A 7,158-nucleotide genomic window follows, 5' to 3' on the forward strand; every position below is an offset into this window, starting at 1 on the left:
AAACGGGGTATTCAAAAGGTTCTTCTATGGGGACAGGCAAAGAGACAACCTGATCTCAGAGCATTCTGTATTATTCTGTATGTCAATCCATCTACTATTGAATGTTAGATTCCTGCCTTTGTAGGGAGTTTTTCCTAGCCACCGTGCCTCTACATCTGCATTGCTTGCGGTTTGGGGCTTTAGGCTGGGTTTCTGTATAAGCACATTGTGACATCAGCTGATGTAAAACAGGCTTTATTTATAAAGCATTTATTTATTATACATTTGATTTGAGTTAAGGTTATGTTTAGGAGAAGGTTAAGGTGAAGGGTCAACTAAAATAGTTAGGGTTAAGGTTATAAGGTTAAGGGAAGGGTTAACTAACATGCTAAGGATTTGCAAAGTAGCTAAAAAGTAGTAAGTAGTTGAAAAGTTGATAATTAGCTCAAGTTGTCCTTGATGAGATTCGAACTCGCTATGTTCGGGTTGCTAGACGTTGGCGTTATACACATAAACAACCAGCAACCTTACTTTTGATCTTGCTTTAAGTAACCATCTGTATTGGGTAACCATACCAAACGTAAAATATCATACTAAATGGAGTGTCTCTGTTTTACAGTAAATAATACAAAATGCTCTGAGACCAGGTTGGAAAAGAACCTTTCAAGAGTTTATAGGCTAATCAAGAACAGCTCAAAGACAGAACTACATACATTTTATTTAAAGGCACACGTAATAATAATAATAATAATAATATATGCCATTTAGCTGACGCTTTTATCCAAAGCGACTTACAGTCATGTGTGCATACATTCTACGTATGGGTGGTCCCGGGAATCGAACCCACTATCCTGGCGTTACAAGCGCCATGCTCTACCAGCTGAGCCACAGAAGGACCATAGAAGGAAGGACGTAGTCTACATATCAATACACACAAACTATCTAGGTCCAATGGGGGAGAGGCGTTGAGCCGCGAGGTGTTGCTTTGTCTGTATTTGAGCGATATGAGACAGAAGGAAGTTCCATGCAATAAGGGCTCTATATAACACTGTACGTTTTCTTGAACTTGTTCTGGATTTGGGGACTGTGAAAAGACCCCTGGTGGCATGTCTGCTGGGGTAAGTGTGTGAGTCAGAGCTGTGTGTAAGTTGACTATGCAAACAATTTGGAACTTTCAACATATTTATGTTATAAAAACAAGAAGTGACCCTGTCAGTCTCTCCTCAACTCTGAGCCAAAAGAGACTGGCAGCATAGTATTTATATCAGCCCTCTGATCACAATGAAGAGCAAAACGTGTCGCTCTTTTCTGGGCCAGCTGCAGCTTAACTAGGTCTTTCCTTGCAGCACTGGACCACACGACTGGACAATAACCCAGATAAGATCAAACTAGAGCCTGCAGGACTTTCTTTGTGGAGTGTGATGTCAAAAAAGCAGAGCATCTCTTTATTACAGACAAACCTCTCCCCATCTTTACAAACACTGAATCTATAGGTTCTATAGGTTCTATAGGCTTTGACAGTTTACAAATGTAAAATAAAATAAAAGAGAGTACTCCTCTACTCACTAGTCATCTCAATCTGCCCCCATTGACCTCCTATCAACAACACACAACGCGCGGGGGGATGCAGCAGAGATGCAGCAGAGATGCAGTAGAGATGCAGCAGAGATGCAGCAGAGATGCAGTAGAGATGCAGCAGAGATGCAGCAGAGATGCAGCAGAGATACAGTAGAGATGCAGCAGAGATACAGTAGAGATGCAGCAGAGATACAGCAGAGATACAGTAGAGATGCAGCAGAGATGCAGCAGAGATACAGCAGAGATACAGCAGAGATGCAGCAGAGGTACAGCAGAGATGCAGCAGAGATGCAGCAGAGATACAGTAGAGATGCAGTAGAGATACAGCAGAGATACAGTAGAGATGCAGCAGAGATGCAGCAGAGATGCAGCAGAGATACAGCAGAGATGCAGCAGAGATGCAGTAGAGATGCAGCAGAGATGCAGCAGAGATGCAGTAGAGATACAGTAGAGATACAGTAGAGATACAGTAGAGATGCAGCAGAGATGCAGCAGAGATGCAGTAGAGATGCAGCAGAGATGCAGCAGAGATGCAGCAGAGATGCAGCAGAGATGCAGCAGAGATGCAGCAGAGATGCAGTAGAGATGCAGCAGAGATGCAGCAGAGATGCAGCAGAGATGCAGCAGAGATGCAGTAGAGATGCAGCAGAGATGCAGTAGAGATGCAGCAGAGATGCAGCAGAGATGCAGCAGAGATGCAGCAGAGATGCAGCAGAGATGCAGCAGAGATGCAGCAGAGATGCAGCAGAGATGCAGTAGAGATGCAGCAGAGATGCAGTAGAGATGCAGCAGAGATGCAGCAGAGATGCAGCAGAGATGCAGCAGAGATGCAGCAGAGATGCAGCAGAGATACAGTAGAGATGCAGCAGAGATGCAGTAGAGATGCAGCAGAGATGCAGTAGAGATGCAGCAGAGATGCAGTAGAGATGCAGCAGAGATGCAGCAGAGATACAGTAGAGATGCAGCAGAGATGCAGTAGAGATGCAGCAGAGATGCAGTAGAGATACAGTAGAGATGCAGCAGAGATGCAGCAGAGATACAGCAGAGATGCAGTAGAGATTCAGTAGAGATACAGTAGAGATGCAGCAGAGATGCAGTAGAGATGCAGTAGAGATGCAGCAGAGATACAGCAGGGATACAGTAGAGATACAGTAGAGATACAGCAGAGATGCAGCAGAGATACAGTAGAGATGCAGTAGAGATGCAGTAGAGATACAGTAGAGATACAGTAGAGATGCAGCAGAGATGCAGCAGAGATACAGCAGAGATGCAGTAGAGATACAGTAGAGATACAGCAGAGATACAGTAGAGATACAGTAGAGATGCAGTAGAGATGCAGCAGAAATACAGCAGAGATACAGTAGAGATGCAGCAGAGATACAGCAGAGATACAGTAGAGATACAGTAGAGATGCAGCAGAGATGCAGCAGAGATGCAGCAGAGATGCAGCAGAGATGCAGCAGAGATGCAGCAGAGATGCAGTAGAGATGCAGCAGAGATGCAGTAGAGATACAGTAGAGATGCAGCAGAGATGCAGTAGAGATGCAGCAGAGATGCAGTAGAGATGCAGCAGAGATACAGTAGAAATGCAGCAGAGATACAGCAGAGATACAGTAGAGATACAGTAGAGATGCAGCAGAGATACAGCAGAGATACAGTAGAGATACAGCAGAGATACAGCAGAGATGCAGCAGAGATACAGTAGAGATGCAGCAGAGATACAGCAGAGATACAGTAGAGATACAGTAGAGATACAGCAGAGATACAGCAGAGATACAGCAGAGATACAGCAGAGATACAGCAGAGATACAGTAGAGATACAGTAGAGATGCAGCAGAGATACAGTAGAGATGCAGCAGAGATGCAGCAGAGATGCAGCAGAGATGCAGCAGAGATGCAGCAGAGATGCAGTAGAGATGCAGCAGAGATGCAGCAGAGATGCAGCAGAGATGCAGTAGAGATGCAGCAGAGATGCAGCAGAGATGCAGCAGAGATGCAGCAGAGATGCAGCAGAGATGCAGCAGAGATGCAGCAGAGATGCAGTAGAGATGCAGCAGAGATGCAGCAGAGATGCAGCAGAGATGCAGCAGAGATGCAGTAGAGATGCAGCAGAGATGCAGTAGAGATGCAGCAGAGATGCAGCAGAGATGCAGCAGAGATGCAGCAGAGATGCAGCAGAGATACAGCAGAGATGCAGCAGAGGTACAGCAGAGATGCAGCAGAGATGCAGCAGAGATACAGTAGAGATGCAGCAGAGATACAGCAGAGATACAGTAGAGATGCAGTAGAGATGCAGCAGAGATACAGTAGAGATGCAGCAGAGATACAGCAGAGATACAGTAGAGATGCAGCAGAGATGCAGCAGAGATACAGCAGAGATGCAGCAGAGATACAGCAGAGATACAGTAGAGATGCAGCAGAGATGCAGCAGAGATACAGCAGAGATACAGTAGAGATACAGTAGAGATGCAGCAGAGATGCAGCAGAGATGCAGCAGAGATACAGTAGAGATGCAGTAGAGATACAGCAGAGATGCAGCAGAGATACAGTAGAGATGCAGAGATACAGTAGAGATACAGTAGAGATGCAGCAGAGATGCAGTAGAGATGCAGCAGAGATACAGCAGAGATACAGTAGAGATACAGTAGAGATGCAGCAGAGATACAGCAGAGATACAGTAGAGATGCAGCAGAGATGCAGCAGAGATGCAGCAGAGATACAGTAGAGATGCAGCAGAGATACAGAGATACAGTAGAGATACAGTAGAGATACAGCAGAGATGCAGCAGAGATGCAGCAGAGATACAGCAGAGATGCAGCAGAGATGCAGTAGAGATACAGCAGAGATGCAGCAGAGATGCAGTAGAGATGCAGCAGAGATGCAGCAGAGATGCAGCAGAGATGCAGTAGAGATGCAGCAGAGATGCAGTAGAGATACAGTAGAGATGCAGCAGAGATGCAGTAGAGATGCAGCAGAGATGCAGCAGAGATGCAGCAGAGATGCAGCAGAGATGCAGCAGAGATGCAGCAGAGATGCAGCAGAGATGCAGTAGAGATGCAGCAGAGATACAGTAGAGATGCAGCAGAGATACAGCAGAGATACAGTAGAGATACAGTAGAGATACAGTAGAGATGCAGCAGAGATACAGCAGAGATACAGCAGAGATACAGCAGAGATACAGCAGAGATGCAGCAGAGATGCAGCAGAGATACAGTAGAGATACAGTAGAGATGCAGCAGAGATACAGCAGAGATACAGTAGAGATACAGCAGAGATGCAGCAGAGATACAGTAGAGATACAGTAGAGATACAGTAGAGATACAGCAGAGATACAGTAGAGATACAGTAGAGATACAGTAGAGATACAGCAGAGATACAGCAGAGATACAGTAGAGATACAGTAGAGATACAGCAGAGATACAGTAGAGATACAGTAGAGATACAGTAGAGATACAGCAGAGATACAGCAGAGATACAGTAGAGATGCAGCAGAGATACAGTAGAGATGCAGCAGAGATACAGCAGAGATACAGCAGAGATACAGCAGAGATACAGCAGAGATACAGCAGAGATACAGCAGAGATGCAGCAGAGATACAGTAGAGATACAGCAGAGATACAGCAGAGATGCAGCAGAGATACAGCAGAGATGCAGCAGAGATACAGCAGAGATACAGCAGAGATACAGCAGAGATACAGTAGAGATACAGTAGAGATACAGCAGAGATGCAGCAGAGATGCAGTAGAGATACAGTAGAGATACAGCAGAGATGCAGCAGAGATACAGCAGAGATGCAGCAGAGATACAGTGGAGATACAGCAGAGATACAGTAGAGATACAGCAGAGATACAGCAGAGATACAGCAGAGATACAGTAGAGATACAGCAGAGATACAGTAGAGATACAGCAGAGATACAGTAGAGATACAGCAGAGATACAGCAGAGATACAGTAGAGATACAGCAGAGATACAGCAGAGATACAGTAGAGATACAGCAGAGATACAGTAGAGATACAGCAGAGATACAGCAGAGATACAGCAGAGATACAGCAGAGATGCAGCAGAGATACAGTAGAGATACAGTAGAGATACAGTAGAGATACAGCAGAGATACAGTAGAGATACAGTAGAGATACAGTAGAGATGCAGCAGAGATACAGCAGAGATACAGTAGAGATGCAGCAGAGATACAGCAGAGATACAGTAGAGATACAGTAGAGATGCAGCAGAGATGCAGCAGAGATACAGTAGAGATGCAGCAGAGATACAGCAGAGATACAGTAGAGATACAGCAGAGATACAGTAGAGATACAGTAGAGATACAGTAGAGATACAGTAGAGATACAGTAGAGATGCAGCAGAGATACAGCAGAGATACAGTAGAGATACAGCGGAGATACAGTAGAGATACAGTAGAGATACAGTAGAGATACAGTAGAGATGCAGCAGAAATACAGCAGAGATGCAGCAGAGATACAGCAGAAATACAGCAGAGATGCAGCAGAGATACAGCAGAGATACAGTAGAGATGCAGTAGAGATGCAGTAGAGATGCAGCAGAGATGCAGCAGAGATGCAGCAGAGATGCAGCAGAGATACAGCAGAGATGCAGCAGAGATGCAGTAGAGATACAGCAGAGATACAGCAGAGATACAGTAGAGATGCAGCAGAGATGCAGCAGAGATACAGTAGAGATGCAGCAGGGATACAGCAGGGATACAGTAGAGATACAGCAGAGATACAGTAGAGATACAGCAGAGATACAGCAGAGATACAGCAGAGATACAGCAGAGATACAGTAGAGATACAGTAGAGATACAGTAGAGATGCAGCAGAGATACAGCAGAGATACAGCAGAGATACAGTAGAGATGCAGCAGAGATGCAGCAGAGATACAGTAGAGATGCAGCAGAGATACAGCAGAGATACAGTAGAGATACAGCAGAGATGCAGCAGAGATACAGTAGAGATGCAGCAGAGATACAGCAGGGATACAGTAGAGATACAGCAGAGATACAGTAGAGATACAGTAGAGATACAGCAGAGATACAGCAGAGATACAGTGGAGATACAGCAGAGATACAGCAGAGATACAGTAGAGATGCAGCAGAGATACAGTAGAGATGCAGCAGAGATACAGTAGAGATACAGTAGAGATACAGTAGAGATACAGTAGAGATGCAGCAGAGATACAGTAGAGATACAGTGGAGATACAGTAGAGATGCAGCAGAGATACAGTAGAGATACAGTAGAGATGCAGCAGAGATGCAGTAGAGATGCAGCAGAGATACAGTAGAGATGCAGCAGAGATACAGCAGAGATACAGCAGAGATACAGTAGAGATGCAGCAGAGATACAGCAGAGATACAGCAGAGATACAGCAGAGATACAGTAGAGATGCAGCAGAGATGCAGCAGAGATGCAGCAGAGATACAGTAGAGATGCAGCAGAGATACAGCAGAGATACAGCAGAGATACAGCAGAGATACAGTAGAGATACAGCAGAGATACAGCAGAGATACAGTAGAGATGCAGTAGAGATACAGTAGAGATACAGCAGAGATACAGCAGAGATACAGTAGAGATACAGTAGAGATACAG

This window comes from Oncorhynchus keta, chromosome 13 (assembly GCF_023373465.1).
Source record: "Oncorhynchus keta strain PuntledgeMale-10-30-2019 chromosome 13, Oket_V2, whole genome shotgun sequence".
NCBI lineage: Eukaryota > Metazoa > Chordata > Actinopteri > Salmoniformes > Salmonidae > Oncorhynchus > Oncorhynchus keta.